The following is a 25,910-nucleotide window of genomic DNA, read 5'->3' on the forward strand; positions in this document are numbered from 1 at the left end:
CTGTTACTTGTGTTCCAATCATAATTTGAATAAATTAATCATGATCAGTTTCTTCTTAAATATATTGTTTATTTTATTTTGTTATAATCATTACTATAAATTATAAAACACACTATCACTTCAATTGTAGTTACCAAGATCCAAGCTTTGCGATAAAGATACCAAGGATCGCTCACGTGATTACGATAAAATACATTATCACTTCCATTGTAATTACCATATCACTTCCTGAAACAAGAAAGTAAAACTTACACAGCAATGGCTTATTTGATTAAATTGTTTCCATTCTTTAGCCATCCAAACAAAGCCACAAGTCTCTATTGACTACACAAACATTCGAAGATGTATATTCTGTATCAGTTCGTGAAGTACTACAGGAGGTAGTACATGTGTGTGTCATGAAGATGGATTTGGTTGGAGTTCGTGTTGTATGATGTTTGTGGGCTTGTTAAACTTTGAGAAGAATCAATATATTAATGGGAGATTTACATTAAGTGTAAAGGATATTACTCGAAGAGGAAAAGACAAAAGAGTTATTCTTTAGAGAAAAAGAAAAATTGTTTAAGTTGCTTTTGGAAGAACTTGAGGAGCAAGTTCTGGTTATGTATACATGGAGGACGTGTCTCTATGAAGATAGTTGTCTCTGCTAAAAGAAGAAAAGTCGAGAGATCATTGTTTGGTGCTTGTGTGACCAAGCCTTTGGTGTCACTGCTCTGCATTAGATGTGGAAGTAGTTGTTGAAGTACTTCCGAGTATTGGAAGATTGAAGTCTATAGATTCATAGGGAGTTTAGCTCAGGATCGGGGTGATTTTGATTAACAAAAGTCTAGACTCTACGATGAGTTTTAGCTTAGGATTTGGGTAATCCTACAGAATTTTTGTAATATAAAAGATTGGTGTAAGATTTTTTTTTTCTAGTGAATTCGGAAAGAGAAAAACTTGTGACTTTATTATTTATGCATTATTACTCTGGCATTAACAACATTGACCTTGGAAACAACAGTCACTTTCCTATCAATCATAGCATTACCATGGATCTTGGTGGCAACTCACCTAGTCTGATGATTTTTGAAAACTTATTTTCACTCCTTTTTTAATATTTTCTTTTTAAAATTATAAATTACTCGCATGAAAAAGTTCCGTTAGAAATAATAAATCACTGAAACCATGCTGCGTAAGTACGAAAATGTTCAACTATTCCTTAATTTACACGAAATAGATATATATATAGATTTAGAATAATATTATTTTAATTCTAGGGCTTTCACGAAATCTAGAAAACGATTACATCACGTGAACCATGTGGTTTATTCAACGCATACATAGCTGCATTATGTATTTTAATTACGAGTCTATCCACAAAAAATCTATATGGGTCCTTCATATATCTTTAGTATCTCTAATTCTCTATGTACATGGACCGCATATATAGTTGCAGTATGTACGTTAATTACTACAGTCTCGACAGAAAATCTCAAATTGGTTCCTTCATATATTTCTTAGCTTCTCTATGTACAGTGACCATCTAAATTTAAATTAAAAATATACATACATTGTGTGAACCATGTGGTCTAGCTAGATATCATGTGTCGCATAAATAGATACATTATGAATTTTAATTACTAATGTAGAGACAGAAAATCCCATATATGGGTTCCTACATATATTTTTCTAGCACCTGACCATGCATCTAGTAATCATAATAATAAATATACACATATTATACAATTTGATAAGCAATATTTCAATTAATATTTTTAGTGTATTTTATCAAATTTACCGTAATTTTAAGAAAGTTTACTAGAGTAGTCGTTTAAAATATAAATTAAAATGTTTTTCAGTGTAATATATTATATCTATTATATCAGTATTGAAAAAATTACCTTCAAATTTTATTTTAAAACAAAATCAAAATTAAAAACTAAAAATTGAAAGCCAAAAATCAAACAATAGAAAAACTAAAAACTAATATCCAATAACCAAAATCTATGCAAACAATCAAAGCCTTAATTTTATTCCATTCATTTGATCTTGCACTTTGATTCCTTATGCGCTATTTCTATTCCAAATATATTTTATTTCTTTTATTAAGGGCTACAGAGCTAGAATAAACGTGTTTGATTTTATTGTAAAATTAGGATTCCGAGTTAACATGAGGTATAGATACGGCTTAATACAGTATGATGAGTAAGATGTCAACAGTTTTCTAGAATAATAATGAGTCGAAATATCTGGCAATTTGAAACGCATTGACTTGAAGTTGAAACTTTACGTACAGTGGTTATTTTGTCTGTATTTGTTTATATCAGTTTCACCATCACGTACGTATACGATCACCGACTTAATTTCTATAATTCTTTCAAATATAATTTAAAAGTTGTCACGTGTTAATATTTTTTTCGGGCAATGCGCGTACACTAGCTAGAAAAACAAATATTCAACGTGCTCAAACATTAAAAAATACATTTATAGAATTTAAATATTTTCATTTTCTTAGATACAAAGTTTATTTTACATGTATAAATTCCATACATCTATAACAGTCCATCTTCATCGCAAACAAACAAACACATTCATTGCCGTTTACAACAAGTAAACAAAGATGGGTGGCGTTACGTACCTCATCGTCTTCGTCTCCATGTTTGCCGCCATACTCCAATATCAGAAGCTCAATACCTTCTTCCAATCACAAAACACGAGCCCACAAAAAAATACTACACCACTATTGACATCGGATCCGCCGCGAACTCTCACGTCAACCTCCTCCTCGACCTCGGAAAAACCTAACGTGGCTCAACTGCCGCAACCTCAAATCTTTATCATCACTCCACCTCATCACTTGCCAGAGCTCCACCTGCAAGTCCATCCCCGGCAGTGGCTGCGACGGGAAGTTCTGCCTTTACCGTCAACCAAATCCTCTCGGTTACAAACCCTTCATGACCACCGGTCGTGTCGTTCAAGACAAAGCCACCATCTACACCACAGACGGCAAAGAGTTACTCTCCAGTGTCTCTATCCGCCGCTTCACATTCTCCTGCGCCGCCCAATTTATTTCCCCTCCCATCGCCGGAGTTCTGGCTCTTTCTCCGGGAGAGTTTCCGTTCTGGAGACAGGTGACGTCAGCGTTTAATGTCATCTCGAAGTTCGCTCTCTGCTTGCCTTCTTCCGGCACCAGTCACTTCTATGTCGGCGCCGTTAATCGCTATATTATCCCGCCGCTCGGCGGTAGCAGTAATCCGATTCCGATGACTTTGACGCCGTTGAAAATCGTTGGCTCGGATTATCTTATCTCAGTCACATCAATCTACGTTGGCGGAATCCCTTTATCGTTGAATCCAAAGTTGCTTGAGGGCGGAGCCAAGCTCAGCACGGTGGTTCCTTACACCGTACTACAAACCGATATCTACAATTCTCTTGCTAGTGCATTTACCCATAAAGCAAAGGTATATTAAATAACAAAACTATTTCAATTATTTTAGAAAATACCATATAATAGCATTCAAACATTTTTCACTTTAAAATTAGTACATAAGAGAAGAAATTAAATAGGGTTTGAAATAATTTAATCATAAAGCAAAGGTAATAAATAACAAAACTATTTTAATTATTTTAGAAAATCTATATTATAATGATTGAGTTTTTGCTCTCTCTTCAGCGCGCCACATCAGCATTTTGTGGGTCCCACTTTTAAAAAGTGTGAAAAAGTGTGAAAAAGTGTCAAATCCATGTTTCGAACCTGGGTTATTGAGATATAAACACCAACATTTATACCACTAAACTAAAGGATACTTTGTGCTTTTATGGCCGAAACTAATATATATTTGTGAAGGTCGGAAACTCTTGCTTCTTCGGCTTTCTCTATGGGACGGGCCTAGGAAAGGAAAATAATATAGATTGTTTTTAATTGATTTTCTGATTCTTTGTTGAATAATATTATTTGCAGATTCTGTGATTCATGAGTTTATTCCCGCCGGACGTGCTAATCATTACATGTCATCTTTGAAAGCCGGTTCCATTGTGTAAGTCGATCATTTTGAGGTTGATAGGTGCTCAAGAATGTACAAGATAACTGATCATTCATTCCTTATTCGTTTCATCTCACCAACTATTATTAATGAAGTCATCACAGATGCTCCTAAGATCAATCTCCAGTCATAATTAGATTGTTCGACAATTTCCAAGTGATTGCGAACACAAACATAGAACTCCCAGGTATATTATCATATTGCATCTGAGTTTATATTATGTTTTGATATCATAACTGATATTTAAACTCGCAGATGTGGTTGGGCAAATCCGTTCTGTCCAGGGCTCTGACCTTACCAAAGAAACAACCCGAGTCGTTATCCGTCTCCTCATTGATCCGTAAGAAACAATCAACACACAATTCCCTTTATATTATTTTCTATATTGTGCTAACATCAATAATCAAAAATATTTTCTACCCAAAATATGTGGTCGTCTATTTATCTCTTTTACTTATCAAACTAATTTTACACAAACCTTTATTTTACAGCTTAAAAGAAACCACAACATCTCAAACAATCAAAACACCAAAAACTAGAATTCCAAAAAAGACAAATCATTAATGATCACCTCTCTTTTTTGTCTAATCTTAGAAATAAACTTCAAAACAAATATACCAAATCAATCACCTCAACTAAAACTCAACGACACATACATCGAGTCAGCTAAACAAATACAAACTACACGGCCAACTATTTAACAATTTACAAACTTACTTTCGCAAAGAAGAAAACGTAGACGACAACCAATATCAGTGAAATTACCTAAACAAAAAAACAGAGTAAATTACGAACTCTGATAAATACAACTAACAATGATTTTTGTTTACATATTACCCATCAAATAAAAGAGAAACAAACACAACCAAACCAGAAGATACAAGATAAAATCCCGACAGACACAAAGGCGGCAACAACATCTCCACCTGCTCACTCCTCTTGTCTTATAAAAACAGATTACATGCTCAATGTCAACAGGTCAATGTTATTGTCTTCTTATGAGAAATACATAAATTCGTTTAAAACCCATTAAGGCCCAAATACTCAGAACTATCACTCATTTTATAGTTATTTCTACAAGTCTTCATGTATTTGTTTTAAAGGTCCGGTAAGAGCAACAAGTTTAAAAATAAAAAAGAAACATATAACAAACATAATAAGGATAATAAAAATTATTACTTAATAAACAAAACTTACACAACTAAACTGGAAAAAAAATATCCAGAAACAAAAGGTACTCTCAACAACTTTAATATAATTTATGTACTCTTAATAGTACAAGAAACAAATTAAAAAGATAAACAAACAATACGTATCCGTGACACAGCAAACAACACCACGAACTTTATCAATCACATTACTAACACAGTTTAGTACTTCATAAGTGGTGAACAATGCATACACAATTCATCATCACAACTCTAACCCTATAACAATAAAAAAAAACTTGAAAAACAACTCAAAACGCAAAATTCACAACTACAATAACCCTAGCAAACGCGGGGGCAATGCCCCTAGAAAAATTGATTGAAATAAACTGATTAATTTCAAAGCAATTTGGGTTCATCTCCACATAACAAAATTTATAAAGTGAATTTTTTTTTTTTTAAATATAGAATGTGATTTATAAAAAAGGGAAGTTAACCAAAAATAGTGTTAATATTAAAAATATATTATTAAAATATACTTATACATTTAAGATGAAAAACTAAGAGTATGAATGGTGACTAAGGAACGATAATGAATAATGCATTCTCTAACATTCCTAAAAAAATTCACCATTCACAAGGAATAAATTTTTCTTCTCATTCCCTACCATTTCTTTTTTTTGTAGAGAAATAAAGAACAAAGTTATTCCTTATTAAATATAGGATGGAAAAACCATTCCTTTTCATTTTTGCAATTTTATTCTTCTACGTTCATTACCTATTCGTTACTTTTAGAAAATACTATATAATAGCATTCAAACATTTTTTATTTTAAAACTAGTACATAAATGAAAAATAGTTTGAAATAATTTAATCGTTTTATATTTTAGAAAAAGCTATGCTAATTTCGTCATAACTTTTTTGAGCCTATCTAGACAATTTTTCCTTAAATTTAATGAACTAATAAATTTATTTTGATACTTTAGATTTGAAATATTTGTGTGTAATAAATTTACTGATCATTATGTTTGGGTATGACTATGTTTCACAGGAAATAGGAATGTATCAGATCCCAGGACTTGCGCCATTCAAACACTGTTTCGAAGAAGGCAGTTCCAGGAGGAACATGAAGGAGTTCATGAACGTGCCGGTAATAGAGATTGGGCTGCCAGGGAATGGAAGGGAGGTGAAGTGGAGGTTTGACGGTGCGAATACGGTGGTGAGATTTTTGGAGACGGTGATTTGTTTGGCGTTCGTCGACGGAGGAAAGAAACCTAATGAGTCGATGGTCATTGGGACGCATCAACTTCAAGATTATATGATCGAATTCGATTTGAGCACCACGCGTATGGCTTTTAGTGACTCACTCTTGCTCCATAACACTAGCTGCTCCACGTGGTCTAAAATCAATCCAACATTACATTAAATTAAGAGATATCTTAATTTGACATGTCAGCTTTTACGTGTGTTCCAATCAAAATTTGAATAAAACTATCATCAAATGTATCGTTTATTTGTCTAACGTTTAAGAATTTCGCACAATCTATTAGTAATTGTGAGACTTGCAAATTTAGGGTTTTTACAAACTTAGACATGAAAATCAAAAATATAAAAAAAATCTTCTGTTTTTCAACTTTTTTGTTATTCAAACATCTGTCATACCCATCAGCTATTTGATCTCATTTTAAACTACATAAGTCATGTTCTTTTGATAAACGCAGTATCTAGCGTCAGCGTCACCAAATATTCGCATCAACTACTTTGTGAAAGAAACGCGGACAGAGATGACGAGAAAAAAATGTCGCCGTAACAGCAAAAGGAGTCGCCGCGTTCTTGTTTAATTGACGCTAGAATTTCAAGCGGTCAAATATCATCGGAAATCTGACGCCGCGTCTCGTTTAATTAACACCGGATTCAGTGGTTCTTTGCCATCATGCTTTTAAAGCAACAAAATTACAGGGTTAATTGGAGACGTTGACGCTAGACGCAGCGTCTATCAAAAGAACAGGGTTATAGTCTAAAGTGAATACTAAAAGTTTCCGTTATAGTTATTTCTTTCATGGGAAATGACAAAGTAGAAAGCTTCTAAAGTTGGTCCAAGATTTGCTAGAAAGATACCAAGGATCACTCACGTGAATGGTAGATAGAGCATTTGGTTACAATAAATTAAATTATCACTTCCATTGTAGTTACTATATCATTTTTCTGAATCAGGAAAGTAAATTTATGCAACACCTGCTTGCTTCTTTGATCAACTTGTTCCCATTCTTTATCATGTTAACCCACCGGTTTTTCAGCTTCCATTGATCAAAGATAAAGCCACGAGTCTCTACTTCACAAACTTTGGAAACAACATCCACTCCCCTCTCACTCATATATTGCCATAGATCTCGGCAGCGGCTCAGCTGGTCTGATTTGAGAACTACTTTCCCTCTTTTAAAAAAAACAATTTTGGGATATTCACATATCAAGTTTCTAAATATAAATGCCCTAAAAAAAGCTAATAAACCACTGAAAATTTGATGTCAAAAAAAAAAAAACAGTGAAACAATACTTTATAACTACGAAAATGTTATTCCACAATTTACACGAAATAGATATATAGATTTATAAGTGTTCAAAAAAAAAAAGATGTATAGATTTAGAAACATATAATTTAATTTCTAAGGATTGTACAGATCTTGAAAAAGATCACATCATGTGAACCATGTGGTCTAGATATCATTCATGGCATGCATAGTTGCATTCTGTATTTACAAGTGTCTCAACAGAAAATCTCGTATGGGTTCTTCCATAGGGAGTATTCTTTAGCATCTCTATGTACATTGACCATCTAGCAATCATGTTCGTTTAATGGGAATATTTGTGATCTTGTAAGGTTATGCCTACTTCGTCAACTGGAGTCAAGTTGATTTGGTACTGTTATAAATTCCACGTGGCAACTCTTAATTGGAACGCTGAACAACGTGAAATTTGTGGGAACTATGAAAAGTGAGATTGGGCTCATACATATATGGGGCTCATGTAAATATTATAGGGCGATATAGCCCAATTAAGTATATTGTCCAAGACTTCCTGCAGCAAAAGTAGTCTTTAGATTCACTAGGGGCTTTTCCGGGCTACGCCCGGATTTTTTCCTATAATATTAGTTTAATTTTTATATTTATATTTTAAAAACGAACAAATATGATATACACTGAAACTTGTTATAGAATTATAAACATAAATGCAAATTTAAAACTATTTGAAATAATTTGTTGTGTTTTATTGGAGTTTTATGTAGGATATTAGAAAGATTAATAAAAATTTAACTAAATTATAAGTTAAGATATATATATTCTTTATCTTGGTTATTTATTTTTATATAAAAAAATTGTAAAGCTTATAATTAGTACTGTATAAATTTTGATTGGTTTTAAAATTATTAAGTTTCATTTATGTACTTGTATTTAAAAGAAAGTACCACCGACTTGTATATCGATTCTTTATTTGTTGTCTTCAATTTATCGTTTTAACCAAAATAATTTTGTCAACCTTTTAACCAAAACTTAAATTTAACAAAAACGGTTTAAGAATTCTAACACCTACGGTTTGATCCTGCCCTACAATCTGAGTTGCAAACCTACAAACTGCATTATTATTATTCTCGCATTTGCCTCACTTCTTCTTTTGTGTTTCATGGCCTTTTTTTTAGGTTCCATGTCCTTTGTCTATGGTGCTTTGATAGTATTGTGTACAAACTCAATATTAAATTTTACTTTAGTTATACACATTCTAAGTTACACATGTTTATATAAACAATTTGTTTTATATTTATAATAATTTTAAAATTATCAAAATAGAAGATCGTGTTTAAAATTGTAACCTTTTAATTAACTGCCATTTTCTATTTTTGGATTTATATATACATAAATTATGTTTTAAATGTACATTTCATATATAATACACATTATGTTAATATTTTTTTGTATACGTAATCTTATGATATAATATTTTATAATCACATTTAATATGAGTAACATATACTAATTATTGAATAAAATTAAATTGCATCTTTTTCCCCAAAAAAAATCACTGTTTAAATAAAATATGTTCTATAAATATTGAAGCTAACCTAGGGTACATGAAGCTAAGCTGATCACCACCGTGCTTGTATTCCTCCAACATCTGAGGATGATACTCCCAGTATCTAATGTTTTTTTTTCCAAAGATAAGTGACTGTTAAAACCATTAAAGAGCAGAGAAAAGCAAGATGTGTAGAAGAAGAAATGCTTTTTGTGTTACCTTTCGGTAGATTAATTCTCTGACATCATTATTTGTTAACTTCTTTCTCTCAAAATCAAACTCAAGCTTTGAGATTGGCTGTGTTGATGGTTCACGCTCTGAGTTTGACAAACCACTGAAGTATGGATCAGATAGTGCCTGTAAATAAGCCAAATCAGAACAATGAAAGATAAGATTTTAAGTCTGTGTAAGAAAATGGGAAAGAAAAACAAAAAGGTACATCTTCAGCAGATGCACGGTCTTTGGGATCAAAGGCAAGCAGGCGTTCAAGAAGGCGGAGAGCCAAAGGATCAGCTTTAGAGAACTTATGAGAGAAAGGGACTGGCTGTTTTTTCCTCTGCTAAGATACCTCCTCGCCTTTCATTTCTAATCTGTCATCATTTCAAGATTGCAACATCATATTATAAAAAATTAAAATTAAGTATATTGTATGTTTCTGGCTATGTCCAAGAAACATACAAAGATCTCCAATGTCTTCTGTGTAGATCATTGTCTTATTATACTCACACGATGGCTTCCCCGCCCTATACACCATAAATTTTTTCGTTACGTGCTTCAATGTCTACACCTCGTTTTCATTGTCCTTCTCCGAGTCGGTGTCGGTGTCGGAGTTCGAGTCTGAGTCCATCCACACCACTGAGTCCTTACCATACCTGCAAAGACATGATAGAGTCAATACTAAACTCATTCACACAGAAATAAATTATTCAAAACCACTTAAAACCTACTAACAAAGAATTGACCAAGTGACTAAAACTCTTAGATTATTTAATAGGTGTCTAACGGGTCATATGTTCAAGTTGCGTTGCGAAAGGTTTTCTCCCCCAAAAAGAGTGAATTTACGAATTCAGAACCTGCTAGTCATTCAAAAAACAAAATACCAACTAATTTCTAAATAAGAGCCTTATATTATATATGTAGCTAATTAGATACTATACCACTTGATGGCATTTCTCATGACCAATCAGCCAAGATTCCAATTTAAAAAAATATATATATACCAACTTCCTCCAGTAGAAGTTTCAAAAGCAAGACAAACATGAGAGACTATACTAAACACATGAAGACGAAGACATAACATAAAGCTTCATAAGAAAAAAAACGTTGTGTCGAAGTCAATAAACAAAAGGGAGATAATTAGTCTTTAATCAAAGGAGGATTTGAAGTTAAAAACACAAGCAGATTGTAAATTATCTGAAGTTTGAAGCTAAATACTTGTTAATCTAAAGCATTAACCAGATAATAATCAAAATGCAAATTTTCATCGGAACAGAAACACCATTCACCTTGAGAAGATCGATGGTGTCGGCGGCCATGCGTCCCTTGATAGGAAGACTGTCGCTAATCTGCTATCTCTCCACAACAACAGGAGCTGGGCGGAACCATTAGCGACAGTGATTTGAACGGAGGCGACGCATGAAGTAACCAGGCGTCTGAGGCATCTCAGGCGAGTTCCGCCGAAGGCGAAAGCAGTGGAAGGAGACAGGGAGAAGAGTGGGGTTGACGGCGAGAGGGAGGGAGAAGAACATGGTTTCGTTTGTAGAGAAGGTGATCGATCAGAGCTCTTTACGCTTTGAATCGGAGAAGACGAAGAGGCAGAGGCATAGATCCTCGAGACCTCCGTCTGCTTTAGGATTCATCGCGATCTCCGTGCTCTGCAGGTAATTTTTTTTTTCTTAGGTTTGTCGAAGACGAAGCCCAGAGTAATAAAAGTAAACAACGGAGTCCCAAACGTAAATACCACAACGGAGACCGAAGCCCATCTGACGTGGCAAAAAGAAATATTCTGGTTGGAGGATTATTTTTGATGATGTGGCATAGCTGAGAGTTGAGATTATATCCCTTTTAGTATTGCATGAAGTAACCAGGCGTCTGAGGCATCTCAGGTGAGTTCCGCCGAAGGAGAAAGCAGTTGAAGGAGACGGGGAGAAGAGTGGGGTTAACGGCGAGAGGGAGGGAGAAGAACATGGTTTCGTCTGTAGAGAAGGTGATCGATCAGAGCTCTTTACGCTTTGAATCGGAGAAGACGAAGGGGCAGAGGCATAGATCCTCGAGACCTCCGTCTGCTTTAGGATTCATCGCGATCTCCGTGCTCTGCAGGTAATTTTTTTTTTCTTAGGTTTGTCGAAGACGAAGCCCAGAGTAATAAAAGTAAACAACGGAGTCCCAAACGTAAATACCACAACGGAGACCGAAGCCCATCTGACGTGGCAAAAAGAAATGTTCTGGTTGGAGGATTATTTTTGATGATGTGGCATAGCTGAGAGTTGAGATTATCTCCCTTTTAGTATTGTATTGATTTGCTGATCCATAGAGAAAGTAAGAGCATGATTATCGGGATATTTAATAGGGTCTCTTAGTTTAATTAAAAAATTTTTAAAAAAGGAAAATACAAATCTACATTATAATGAGCCAGTTTCATCACTCCTGATGCGACACGTCAGCAGGTAAGTGGGTCTCACTTTTAAAAAGTGTGAAAAAATGTCAAGTCTGTGGCTCGAATCCGGGTTACTGTGATATAAACACCAGCATTTATACCACTAAACTAAAGGATACTTTGTACATTGATTACCGAAACTAATATATACTATTTATGAAGAATTTCTTATAGTGGATCCCACACATAACTGTAATGTTTCAATACTCACGTGTAACTTTGATCATCGAAACCTATTTAGTAAAATCCGCATTCTGGCCCAATAAAACTTATAAGTGGGCTAAATCTCTTTTGTATGTATCTAGGATTTTTATAGTACTATGTCTCTACCGATAAACCAAAGCGTTACCCTTTTAGCTTATCAAAAAAAATTCTGAAACTTTTCATCTTCACCTCTCTAGATCTCCAACGATCAGTTATGGTACTATTTCACCTCTGAAACGATCCGTCTCAGTATATATAATTTCTCAAACAAACCTTGAGACCCATATCTCTTATTAAATTACTCCTAAATTGAACTGTCGCAGCTTTTAGCCAACCTTCGAAGATGTCAGCCTCCAGTGTTGTTGTTGCTTAATCGGTCGTTGTTCCCGCCACCTTTATCCGCCTAGAACATAGTACCCAGGAAAGGTATTGACAATTTGAATTTCTAGATGGAATACTATATACCATATTTGTTTAATCAATATTCAAGCTATCAGTTTAAATACTTTAAGCGTATGTTTCTCTGGGCAGAATTCCAAGATCAACGGTTCTATCCCAGTTCGTGTGAATCACTACCATCCATCGCTACGATAGGGGGTCGATCGTGAAAGTTGATTGATCGCTTTGAAGTTGTCCAATTAACTAATATTATGTAAACTCTGTTCTGATGGGCTATAACGGAAAGTTATTTGGTTGCTAGGACTAACAGAGGCTGCAAGGCTGGATACGTCTCAGGCGGAGCTGAAGGACGGTACAACTAGAGCGCCTATTGTCCAGTTTTTGTCGTGCCAACGTGCTATGGAACTTGAGCCTTCCTAGGAGAATCCAGATCACTTCGAAACGTCGGGTGTCATTTTCAACAGGTACCACCAAGATGTAAAAAAAATTATGTTTGTGGTGTGGTTCGACTCAAGATTGAAACTTTTGCTGATGAAATAATGATTTTGTGGATGCATGTCAATTAGATTTACGATGCTACAAACTGTTCACTGTACATTGGTAGGGAAAAAATGGCTATGTATGGTTCAGTTGTAACACTGGTGTGGTGCAATGGGGATGGACTTGGTAACCAAAGGTGTCCATAATGTTATTGAGTTCATCAGCGATGATTTCCCTGACATGGATGTGATCGGAATCTCTGGTGAGTTCCTTTTGTATGTTATTGGTTTGATTTTAAAACAATGCATTTTAGCTTAGTGTCATCTTGAAACTTAAAAACTTGAAATTTATTGGTCAGATAACTTCTTCTCCGACATTAACAAACCTATTGCGGTGAACTGCATCGAGGGACATGGCAGTAATTAGAAGAGAGATAGGAAACAAGGTGTTGAAAACGAGTGTGTTTGGCTTGGTAGAGCTCAATATACTCAAGAACCTCATTGTCTATGTTGTTGCAGGCTCTCTAGGTCGATTCAAATCTCATGCCAGCAACATAGTGTTTGATGTATTCATAGCTACTTGCCAAGATCCAGCCCAAAACATGAAGAGCTCTCAAATTGATGGAAGCCATTAATAGCAATCACCGTACCATCACTATCTCCACCATCACTGAAGATACCATCATAGAGAACCATGGCAAGGTTGTCTAATTTTACTTGTCATCACGTTCATGTATTTCAGGAGCACAGTGAGAATATTCTTCCAAGCAGTGAAGGTGACGTAGGATTGGCAGCATCATCGGGCCCGTCTGTTTTGGGAGACAAGGTCGATGAGGAATGTGCTGCAGCAGATCCTCCAGAGATTTCAGACGCTCAGAACAACCGCAAGCGCTGCCGTGTGTGATTGGAAATATCTATTGTATTCCTATCAGCCCGTCAACGTCTTTTCTATGCATTTTTAAAAACTGCTATTATCTTTGTTTTCCATCATAAACTTTGGATATTTTTTCCCTTGCTTGTTTTCTCTGTTCGGATATTTTATTTCTATTTTGGATTATTAATGAAACGTCGACGGGTTCTAACTCATACAAGATTTGTCAGTGGTGTATTTTTTTGGTTTACCTATTTCTGACATTTTTTTGTCCACCATAAACTATTTTTAACAAAGTCGAGTAAAACTCTAAAAATAAATAATTTTGCAACCGTATAATTTTATAAATTTTTCTAGAGTTATTAATTTTTTAAAAAAAAATAGTTTATTATAATTCTATATTTTTGAAATTAATTTAGGTAAAATAAGAAAATAATTTAATTTATTGTTCGATAAATTGTTTAATTTTTTTAATTCAAATTTTATATTTTGTTCCTTACACTATTTGTTTTATATACTAACAACTACCTAAGTAAATATTAAACAACTTCATAAACTTTATCTTTTGAACATGAAAGCGCTAATAACGCTAATGGTCGATCAAATCATTACGAAAAAAATGCATATGAATTCGCCGGTCATTCTTATATCAACTTAATCAAACTGTGTGACTTCCAAATGTTATGTTCATCACCATTATATACAACACGGAAAAACAAAAGTGTAAAAAAATAAACGACAAAATCCCATACACAAACTACACAACGATCAATAACTTATCTGGTCCCGCACTTGCGCGGAGGCTATACCACTAGTTAGAGCATGTCCATCAATAAGAACCCTTTATGGGCTCTAATCAATAAATTAATAATAAATATAGTGATTTGAAAGGTTTAGAACCTTTGTTAATCTAATTTAATTTTTCCTTGTCCAATGGTAGAACCTCATTGAGGTTTTTAATTTTTTTGTTTTTTAAGTAGAATGAGCACACAATACGACTAGACAGAATACAAAATACACAAACTTATGAGTGAGCGAAACATACCAATGTCATGTCTTCGCTTCTTCTGTCACATGTATTCGCTTCACCTGCAACGGCATAAAGAGACAGCTTAGTACATGTCAAATACAAATGCAGTTCAGATGAAGACTTAGAAGAAGCATAAAGAGACACAAAACAGAAAGATATGAAACATGAGCATAAAGAGACACAATGCTAATTGCTGTAGATAGAACAATACCAACTTCTTTCACCAACCAACGCATCAACTTGGTCTACGTTATCAACATCATCTAAAACCACAAGAATCTTCTTCTCATAGACATTTCCTCTTATCTTGTCTAGGCCTTGGTTCAGTTCTTCTTCTATATCTAACTACATGATCTAACCACAAGTTCCAAAATTTCAAGAATCTAACTTCAGTTCATCTTCTATATCTAACTACATATCATAAACTATAGAGGCTGTGCTATATATATATATGGAGATCTGGAGTCTTGTACCTGTAAACATATCCAGGGAGGTTTCCAACTATCTTCATAGCTCCTCTCCATGGATGTATCTCCTCGTCCTCAAATCTTTTGGCGTGTGTTTCAAAGTCCTCAACGAAACGGCCGCTCTGTTTGCGTACGTGAGAGAGATCCACCTTGGAAAAGATTGGTATCATGGGATTATTGAGCTCAAATCACAGAGCTTAGCTAACTCCTCAAGGCACCAGGAGGCCGCAGAGTCTTCTATCCCTGCAACGAGGCTTGGATTGATCTCTTCCCCTTGTTCCATGCCTTCGTTTTCGCGGAAGACACGAGCAAACTATAAAAATCCAACACACCCATAACGTTGGCGGAGACAGAGGCAGACTCGGAGGTAGGAGCCGCAACTTCCATGATCGGAGAAGGTGGTGGTAGACGACCAGGTAATTTAGGGGCGGCGAGTGCGACTTCCATGGCGGCGGATTTGGCATCTTCTCTAGTGAGAGTGAATAATTCCTTCTCAACAATTTCTCTTCTTATAGCTTTTAATCTCTTCACCCTCTTGCATCTCATCGATTTCGCCATCCTTGTACGGACATAATCTCTCAAGAATATGCGAAATTATGGTTTCCACGGGTAGAGGGGCTTTAAGATTCCGTTCTCGGATTGCTTAAGATACATCGACGAAGAGCAGCGATGCACGGTGGAGACATCGACAATATCAAGGAAGAGAAACGGATCGATTATGAAAGAGAAGAGAAGAGAAGAGGTCACCTTCCCTCAAGCCAATATCATATTGCCACGTATGGGGTTTTTACAGCTTCTACAACCCCTTCATTTAGACCGGTTCTGTTTTTTTATTTCATTTTTCATTTATTTTTTTTCTTTTTTTCGTTTAGAACCCCTGGGTAAAACCCCCAATGGACCTGGTCTTAACACAAGTGACGTCCTTTAATTAGGGTACATAAAAGACGCCTCTTGTAAGCCACGTGTCAGGGCGATAGCAGTTTTGTAGCTTCTTCAATGGCGTCTTCTTCAACTACTCTCATCTCCTCCTCCGGGTTCTTCTCCCAGCCAAGTCTTCGCTTCCATCTCTCTCCCTCTCTTTCCTTCCAACTCTCTCCTCTCCTTCCGCACTTGCTTCTCTCCGGTTTGCTCGACCCTCTTCCCTCACCTCAATCCGCTCCACTTCTCGCCGAAGCTTCGCCAGACCGTAAGTTAATTATCTAAATGTCGATACTTTCTTCGTCGGTATGATTGGGTTCAGCCTCCATGAGCTTATCATAAGACTTGGCTCTCTTCCTTGGTCTTTAGCTTTATGTATCCAATTTTATTTGCAATTCATAGTCTCTGTAACTATGTTTTGTGTAGATTTCACTTAAAGTCCAGAACTTTATCGACATTTTGTTCATAGGATTGTTAGTTTTATTGGCTATTCATAGTTTCTTTTAACTCTGTTGTGTAGATTACAGTAAAATTCCAGAACTGCTTGTTTTTTGCACATGGAGAATCTATTGAGAACCTTTTTTATTTTTTGTATGGTCTGGAACAAAGTTGGAATGTTCCTTTCTTAGATGTACTAGTACCTGCTTAAAACAAGAATAAAATTGGAAAGCTTTGTTGTGGTTTCCCTGAATGTTGAGCTGATTTTGGACGAGACTAATGGTGTGTGTGTGTATATGATAATCAAGCTTGTGGCATTGTAGTTTGGATAGACTGATTCAGTTCTTTCTTTGTTTTGATCTTTCTTTGCAGGAGCATCATGTCAAGACATGCGATGGTTTAGTTTCAGTTGTAGTCTATGGAGACCAAGAGAAGCCAGCATTGATCACTTACCCAAATGTAGCATTAAATTGTAAGAGTAGTGGTGAAATATATGCATTGGTTTATATTCACTTTCACATAACCTGATGTTAGATTGTTATGTTTGGCTAGACTTGTCTTGCTTCCAAGGACTGTTTCTCTGCCCTGAAGCAGTGTCTTTGCTCCTCCATAACTTCTGCATCTACCATATTAGTCCCCCTGGACATGAGGTTTGCAGATAAAACATAAAGATAGAGTTTTGGGTCTGATTCTGATATCGCCTCTATACAAAGCATCCTCATGGTCTGAATGGTTTTATTACAAGGTTTAGTTTTATCTTATGTTGTTCTTTGTTGTTCTGATCTTATGTTTCATGTTCTTGTTCTTATGTTTCATGTTATTGCATCTGGTTATTGATTCATCTTCGTCTTTCAGGTCAAGACAGAGTCAAAGAATGGAGCATTGGGAGTTTTCTTGTGTCACGGAGTGGAGGAAGTCTTGTAGTTTTCTGTCTTGTTGTCTTGTAGCATTGGGAGTAAGCTAGTAGTTTTCTGTCGTGGAGGAAGTCTTGTAGTTTTCAGTCATGTTTGATCACACATATATTCTCTCATCCTCAACCAACCAAGATGTAGATATGTTTTTCATAAAATGTTTAATTTTTTTTAAGAACTCTTAATTAAGAGAGTTGCATTGGAGATAGTAAATATTAAAATCTCTTAGCTATATCTTTTAAGTCACTTTACTACTTAAAAATAATTAAGACACCCTAATAAGAGCTTTGGGATAATGATGCTCTAAGTCGACTCATCCACATAAGAGATAGGATTCAGAGTAGGTTCCTGAACTTAAAACAAACAAACCATGTATTGGAGTCCAACGCTACAAGTCTAAGCAACAAGTCCGACACAATGTCTATAAGCTTAAATAAATGGGAAAACCCCGATGTATGTAGGGCTTCCATGCTGGTTAAATGAACAAGAGATATAACCTTGAGAGAGTTTATGCTAGTTATGTGAACAAGAGAAGTAGCCTTAGCAGTTGCTTTGGTGCAACACACTTCTTTTTAATCTTTTTATTAACCAGTTAAAATATATTTGTCCTTAATTAGTGACAATCTAAGATTATTTCCTTTTCATTTGTTCTTGCACTTTAATAAGCTCTTTATTAGATACTAGATATGAGCCCGTGCGTTGCAACGGGTTTTGTTTGATGTTTTAATTTAATAAAGAAATAAAAGTAATAAATCATTTTATTATATTTTTAGGATTGTTTTTGCGTATATTGCGTCAGACTTATTTTATAATTAAGAACTCGTTTTTATACATAAATCTCAGTTAATATTTGTATTTTATAATCATGTGCATAGGTGAATTTTTATCAACTTTCTACTTAGTGCTAGAAAAAACACTCATACCTATTAATTTAAATCCAACCCAATCTGAATTAAGAATTAGAATGAAAAAAAATGAAAGTTAAATAAGGTCAATCGAGTCATTGACAACATCATACACTTTCTTATGTAATAATTTAATATTTTATTAAACTTATCTGATACTTAATAATTTTCTTAATTTATTATTTCTAAATGATATATTTCTATAACAACATTTTAATTAAAAATAAAGTAGAAAAATATTACATAGTAAAAACAAAAATGTAATAAGATGGCGATGAAACTTGATTTTTTTGACAAAATGCATATAAAAATCACTTCGGTGACAATAATAATAATAATAATCTATTTCCTATGACCAAACATGAAAATATATATCAAACATGCGTATGATTTTCCTATGACCAAACACATATAAATAGCAATCATGACGACATCCTAATTTTTGATTTTTGATAATTAATAGTTTTAACATCATACTTGTCATTAGCGGCTACTTGTCATTGAATTCTTTTTTTTAGTTATTATTAAATAATTCTAAAATTTATTTTTGTTTGGATTTTTTTTATATTTTTTGTTTAGGATTTTAGAAAAGGAAAATTACTATCATATAAACATTTACAATTATCTTCTCTTTAAAATTTTAGAAAAAATCAATTGTTATCAAATAATTATTTCTAGTTACTATTAAATAAGTTTAAAAAATACTATTTGTACAATTCGTATCTAAACTAATTTTAAACAGAGTGAGTAATTTTTAGTATCATGTGCTTCATCAAATTATTTTCAAAAACATACCAAATAAGTTTTTACAATTTTATTTTGGTTAGAACTTAAAAATATGATAAAATTTCTTTTGTTTATGATTTTTTAAAAATATATCAAATATTCTCTTAAAGCTTTTTTAGGGTTTTAGAAAAGGAAATTAATATTAAATAATATTTTAAAATTTAATTTTGTTCAGGATTTAGAAAAATAAAATTACTATTAAATAATTATTTCCAGTTAATATTAACTATTTTTAGAAGTTCCTATTTTCAAAATTCGTTTTTTTCAATATAAAAAATATGTTAACAATTTTTCTTTGTTAATTAAATAATTTTTAGTATTATGTTTATCATTAAATTTTAAAAGTGAAAATTACTATTAAATAGACTTTTACAATTATCTTTTGTAAGGATTTTTTTTTTAAAAAAAAATCTTATTTGGTCAAGATTAAAAAAAGAAAAATTATTTTATAAATCTATTTTATTTAGGATTTTAGGAAACAAAAGTTAGTTTCACATAATGGCAGGTTTTTATTGACACATTAACAATATAATTATTTTTTATTAGCACATGTAACAATCATATCGAGTGAAATATTTGAAGTTATTTTGGTTTATAATTTCCTAAAAAAAATTACCTATGAAAAAGGAAAGTTAGTTATTTATTAGAAAAATAATGTTGCTTTTACAATTTTATTTTATTTAGACTTTTTAAAAAGGAAACTTACTTATTTTATAATTATTTTCTTTAATATTTTTCATTAAAAGTTTCCGTGTATTGGTAGGATACTATAATTCGTTTTTGTTTAATTTTTTTATAAAATTAATTTACTTTTAATAAAATTTTCTGTTTAACGAATTTTATATTTTTTCTTATATGTACAAACACATATTTTTCATATTAACACATACTCATATACGATAACACATCATAATTGAAAAAAAGATTGCGTTAGCATCATAAAATGTAATAAGATTATAAGAAAAATTGAGTTGTATCAAGAAATTAAAAGAAATACTTAGGTAATATTTTTTTCGAAAATAAGATTTTATTTTTTGAAAATAATATGTGGAAGCTAAAACTTAAATATAGTTGTGAAATATTTGTAGGTATTTTTTGGTTTATAAATTATTAACATACAATTATCTATAAAAAGGAAAGTTTGTTATTTATAGTAAAATAATAGTAATAATTTTAGAATTTTCTTTTGTTTAAGCTTTTAAAAAATAAATATTACTTATTTTATAGTTAGTTTTACTTTATGAATTTTATTAAATAATTTCTTGCATTTGTAGTATTTTATAATTCGTTTTTTTTTCTAGATTTGGTTTAGTTAATATTTTTCTTTGCAATTTTATTTCTTTATTATCTTTGAAAACGAAATTTATATATTTTTAACACAAAAAAAATACTTTTAAATAACTTTTTACAATTATTTACTTGTTTAGGATTAAAAAAAATAAAAAATACTATCTAATAATTTTAACAATATATAATTGTGAAAGACTATGTAATGGTAATTGTTCTTTTTCAAAATCTTAAAAAAAATCGTAAAAAGATATTTTTTTAATAATAACTTTTATTTTCTAAATCTCTTTTAAATTCTAAGAAAAGAGATCATATATTTGACACATGTCGCAATCTTAAAAAAATTATTGACACATGTCGCGATCATGTTAATTAGCAACTTTAAAGAACCAAGCTTTATATAATAAGATTTCTATTCCATATTCACTTGTTCTCCTTTTATTAAGTGCTTTTTTTTTTTGACAGCCCTTTTATTAAGTGCTTAGACCATCATCAATAGGTAGAAATTCCATTGAATTTCTCAATCCAACTTTGAATAACCATAAAATATTGATCTATGAAAAATGTCAAATTTCAAAAAAAGGTTTTCACAAATATGGCAAAGTCTATCGACTAGGAGATTATTTTCTCCTCTCTTTTTTACGTACTTTATTTTCTTTCTAATAAACTCATTTAGAAACGGCCAGCCTTGTTTATTTTCTTGTGAAAGCATGTGTTTAGGATTTGGAGCTTAACCATAGGTATAGATAGATATATAGCTTAATACTCTATGATGAGTTAGGTGTCAATAATTATCTAGATGAGCAATGAGTTAATGTTTCAGGCAATTTGAAGGCATTGCCATGAACCAATGAAGTTTAAACTTAAACGTGTGAATATGTGATGGTTATTATTTACTCGAGTTGTATGTAATGTTTATATCAATTTCGCGATCCAGCAAGACTTGATCATATATTAAGATCTAGCATAAGAAGTCAGCTAACTTCTTCGAAAAATATAAGAAAATAATAAGTAGCCACCACGTGAATTATATTGATACTTGAGTTGAGCAGCGCTAATTAAAATGATCACTGAAACTATCCCGCAAGTTCCACTGACATTTTTTTTTTAACCAACTAACATTCATTCATAACTCTAGTTTGGTGGGGGCATTAAAACCACAACCACCTCTTGTTCATACAATTTTAAGACATTTTTGGCCAGTAAATCAGCCTCCTCATTCCTCTCTCCCGAGATCCAACCAAATACAACATCATCAACAGCACTAATCTTCGGCCTGAGGCTTTGCAACCCGTACCGAGTAATAGAGTTGTGTTAGGTTGGACTAACCTAATATCAGATTCAACACGTCACGAATATAAAACATACTTTATTTCATATATATAATACATGAAGTTCACAAGACCAAAATATTATACATAGGGTTCATGGACGCAGTCGAAAGTAAAACATACATTCATATATCTTGAAAACGAGTCTTTAGCAAAAGATGATCAATTTACACCAGCTCCTACAGTTCCGCGAGTGCTACGGTCCTCTCTACTGGTCACCTGCAAAAGGAAGTGAGGAGTGAGTGAACTAGTTTCACTCAGTGAGCCAGGGTTCCCTATCTAGCATATACAACTACCCGTCATTCTAAACCAACCCCAAACACAAGCAAGACGGGTAGTTCAACAATCAATATTCAAATATTAAATTTTAAATGATTAAGCAGTAAACAATTAAACCATAATAATCCAAACACTCTTTATGAGTGTCATCACATCAATCAACCATATATATACTCCTAGGGCCCAACAGAATCATTCTTCCTCCAAATAAGGGACACCGGCATTCCCTTCACTATTACACCACACAGGCGTAGGCGCTCGGGAATCACCCGGTCACGGTCCTCAATCGGAATCGCCGTGCCCCGGTCCTCTATCGGACTCGCCGGGGGCTGTCACATCCACATGTGACACTCGGCCTTGGTGATCAAGCCAAGTTAAACCGAGCCCACCACTTTCCGGACCACGACCGGCTTAGTGGTACCATTTGAGGAAGCAATGACCTGCAAACTACTACTAGAACCACCACGAGGTTCTCATACAACAGTACCAACACGAGGTACACACTATAACAACATATAATAATCACACAATCACAATAATCCGGGTGCTTAGACTAGTCTTGCTATCCACTTAGCCCAGACATCGTCTCAAGCCTCGGATCCACAAACTGACACCTAGACCGGTCTGACAATCCTAGCTCAGAAACCGTCTCCGATGTCAGGAATCTGCATTAAAAACACGTTAACAAACAATTAACCGTGACTCACAGTGATTAAGCGATGTGGCTTGACTTTCTGATTCCGGAAGCTGACCAAACCCTTTTTATCCCCTCCAATCTTCGTCTTGATTCTGTACCGTTAATCCCGCAATCTTGTAACACGTCTTGCTTCTCCAAGCAACTCTCTAAACAGCTCCTTAAATTATTTATTTTCTTTTTCTATTTCTTTTCTTCTTTCTTTCTTCTCTTTATTTCTTTTCTCTTCTTGCTCTCCTCTCTTCTCTCTTGGTCACGTAAGTGTGAAAATGGAAGAGGTTGACCTTCCTTTTATAGTTAAACAAGATCTATGAGGTGGTGACAAGTATCACACACTCTCCCTCCCATCTTTGGCCACGTTTCCAAGACAATGACTCAGGTAAGTCATTTGCTTCCAAGTTGGCCACGTGATACTCATAAGCATGAGTAAGCATATTATTTATTTTCTTCCTTTCTTGTTTAGACACCTGGTGATGACAAAGCAAGACTATACGATTCATTCTCCTTTTCTTCCCATCAAACACGTTGAATGCAACCAAGCCATAAGAAATATAAAATATTTCTTTGTCTCTTCTTTCCTTTTAAGCATGATAAACTAACCTAAATTTGGTGACCAAAACTACACATTCATTGGTCACTACTCTTTGAAAAGTGGCTTAATTATCCAATTAAGCTATTGACTTACATTTAATGACATTGCACCATATCATTAAACTGTAGTCAAATTTCGATGACTCCACTTCCCGCCGATACTATTCCGAGCCTTCTCTTCTTTTTTTTTTTTTTTTTTTTTAGACGGAGTATTACATCCTCCTCTCCTTATAAGAATTCGTCCCCGAATTCTCTAGGGTTTCGATGGATCCCCCTCTTCCATCACTACATCTTCATGGAAGAACTCTGGATGCGATGCTTTGAATCTCGACTCATCCTCCCAGGTCACGACCACACGGTTTCGCTTACCCTAGAAGACTTGGACTTGAGGAATCTCTCGGTTCTTTAGTTTCCGTATTCGACGTTCACCTACTCGGATCGGCCCCTCTGGATAAGTGAGGTTTGTTTGCAGGTTTTCGATTTGCTCCATCTCAATAGCTTTGGGATCATGAACATGTTTCCGTAGCATTGATACATGAAACACCGGATGTATCCTCATTTCTTTAGGTAGGTTGAGACGATAAGCTACCTCTCCGATTCGTTCTATAATCTGATATGGTCCGATGAATCTTACCGCTAGTTTCCCGACTTTCCCGAATCGATCTTTTCCTTTCTGAGCTGACACCTTTAGATAAACCCAATCACCAATACTGAACACCACTTCTCGCCTTGATTGATCAGCGTACTTCTTTTGCCTATCCTGCGCTTTCTTCATATTGGTTTGAATGATCTCCAACTTTTTCGTCGTCTCTTCTACAATTTCGGGTCCGAACTCTCTTCTTTCTCCAACTTCGGTCCAGCACAAAGGTGTTTTGCATGGCCTCCCATAAAGCGCCTCATATGGTGCCATACCTATGCTAGAATGAAAGCTGTTGTTGTAGGAGAATTCGATTAATGGTAAATGCTTTTCCCAGCTTCCCGCTCAATCCAATATACACATCCGCATCATATCCTCTATGGTGCGAATGGTTCTTTCTGTTTGGCCGTCCGTCTCGGGATGATACGCAGTGCTTATGAATAACTTAGTTCCCACTGCTTCTTGTAACGCCTTCCAAAAATTTGAGGTGAATCTAGGATCTCGATCTGAGACTATATCTGTTGGCACACCATGCAACCTCACAATTTGGTCCACATACATCTCTGCCAATACTTCTACCTTATCAGTTTCCTTCATAGGTAACAAGTGCGCCACCTTCGTCAGTCTGTCAACAATCACCCATATTGTGTTATTTGATCTACCTCGAGCCGGGGTAACCCAGTGATGAAATCCATGGATATGGAATCCCATTTCCACTGAGGTACTGGTAAGCTTTGTAACAACCCTCCTGGAATCTGATGCTCGACTTTGACTTGTTGACAAGTTTGACATTGAGCCACCCATCGCGCCACTGATTTCTTCATTCCCGGCCAATGATAATACCTTCGGATATCTCGATACATTTTCGTACTCCCGGGGTGGATACTGAGTAACGAATGATGCGCCGACTTCAAAATCTCATCTCGTAGCCTTTCTCCATGTGGTACTGAGATCCTTCCATTAAGTAAAAGTGTACCATCTGATGCCACATGATAGCCACTTGGGTTTGCACCTTCATGATTCTTGACTTCCTTGATGATTTTCTTTAGCTTTTCATCACATTCTTGCTCTTTTCTGATCCGTGCAAGTAAACCTGCTTGGTTTACGGCACGCATGCCTAAAGGCTCACTTGGTTCTCCTTCAATTGCCCGTAATGTCATCAACTTGAGTTCATTCGATAACGCTTCCACTTCCTTTCCAACATTGGACGCCAACTTTCTACGACTTAGTGCATCTGCGACTACATTAGCTTTGCCTGGATGATATTGAATCTTCAGGTCGTAATCCGCCACAAACTCCATCCATCGCCTTTGTCGGAGGTTCAAATCAGGCTGTGTGAACAAGTACTTGAGACTTTTATGATCTGTGAATACTTCCACGACTTCTCCATATAAGTAAGATCTCCAAATCCTTAACGCAAACACCACTGCCGCCATTTCTAAATCGTGTGTTGGGTAGTTCTCTTCATGTTTCCTGAGTTGCCTTGATGCATAAGCAATTACTTTGCCTTCCTGCATCAACACACAACCCAACCCAACCCTAGAAGCATCTGCGTACACAGTGTAAGGTTTACCTTGTTCAGGTAATGCCAATACTGGTGTTGTGGTCAAAGCTTTCTTCAGTCTCTGAAATACTTCATCTGTTTCTTTTCCCCAGATGAACGGAACTCCTTTTCCGGTCAACTTCGTCAAGGGCTTAGCGATCGAAGAAAAGTTCTTGACGAACTTTCGATAATACCCGGCTAACCCGAGGAAACTTCTTACCTCGGTTACCATTGATGGCCTTTGCC

At 34.6% G+C, this 25,910-nt stretch overlaps 2 long non-coding RNA genes and 1 pseudogene across 3 annotated transcripts; 2 read left to right on the forward strand and 1 right to left on the reverse strand.

The window, feature by feature from the left end:
• Positions 1 to 1,784: 1,784 nt before the first annotated feature.
• Positions 1,785 to 7,781, forward strand: LOC106433633 (annotated as a pseudogene).
• Positions 7,042 to 15,723, reverse strand: LOC125593062. Of its 2 annotated transcripts, XR_007328979.1 has the most exons (6): positions 15,351 to 15,723; positions 14,893 to 14,936; positions 9,917 to 10,110; positions 9,678 to 9,828; positions 9,458 to 9,595; positions 7,042 to 9,362 (listed from the first exon to the last, which is right to left on the reverse strand). It is a non-coding gene; the product is annotated as an uncharacterized LOC125593062 (long non-coding RNA). The 2 variants fall into 2 exon arrangements; XR_007328978.1 differs by having other exon boundaries at positions 9,678 to 10,110.
• Positions 15,724 to 16,261: 538 nt separating this feature from the next.
• LOC125593061 lies at positions 16,262 to 17,845 on the forward strand. The gene is made up of 4 exons (XR_007328977.1): positions 16,262 to 16,530; positions 17,073 to 17,172; positions 17,253 to 17,445; positions 17,556 to 17,845. It is a non-coding gene; the product is annotated as an uncharacterized LOC125593061 (long non-coding RNA).
• The last annotated feature ends 8,065 nt before the right edge of the window (positions 17,846 to 25,910 follow it).

Source organism: Brassica napus, chromosome C9 (genome assembly GCF_020379485.1).
Source record: "Brassica napus cultivar Da-Ae chromosome C9, Da-Ae, whole genome shotgun sequence".
NCBI classification, from domain to species: Eukaryota; Viridiplantae; Streptophyta; class Magnoliopsida; order Brassicales; family Brassicaceae; genus Brassica; species Brassica napus.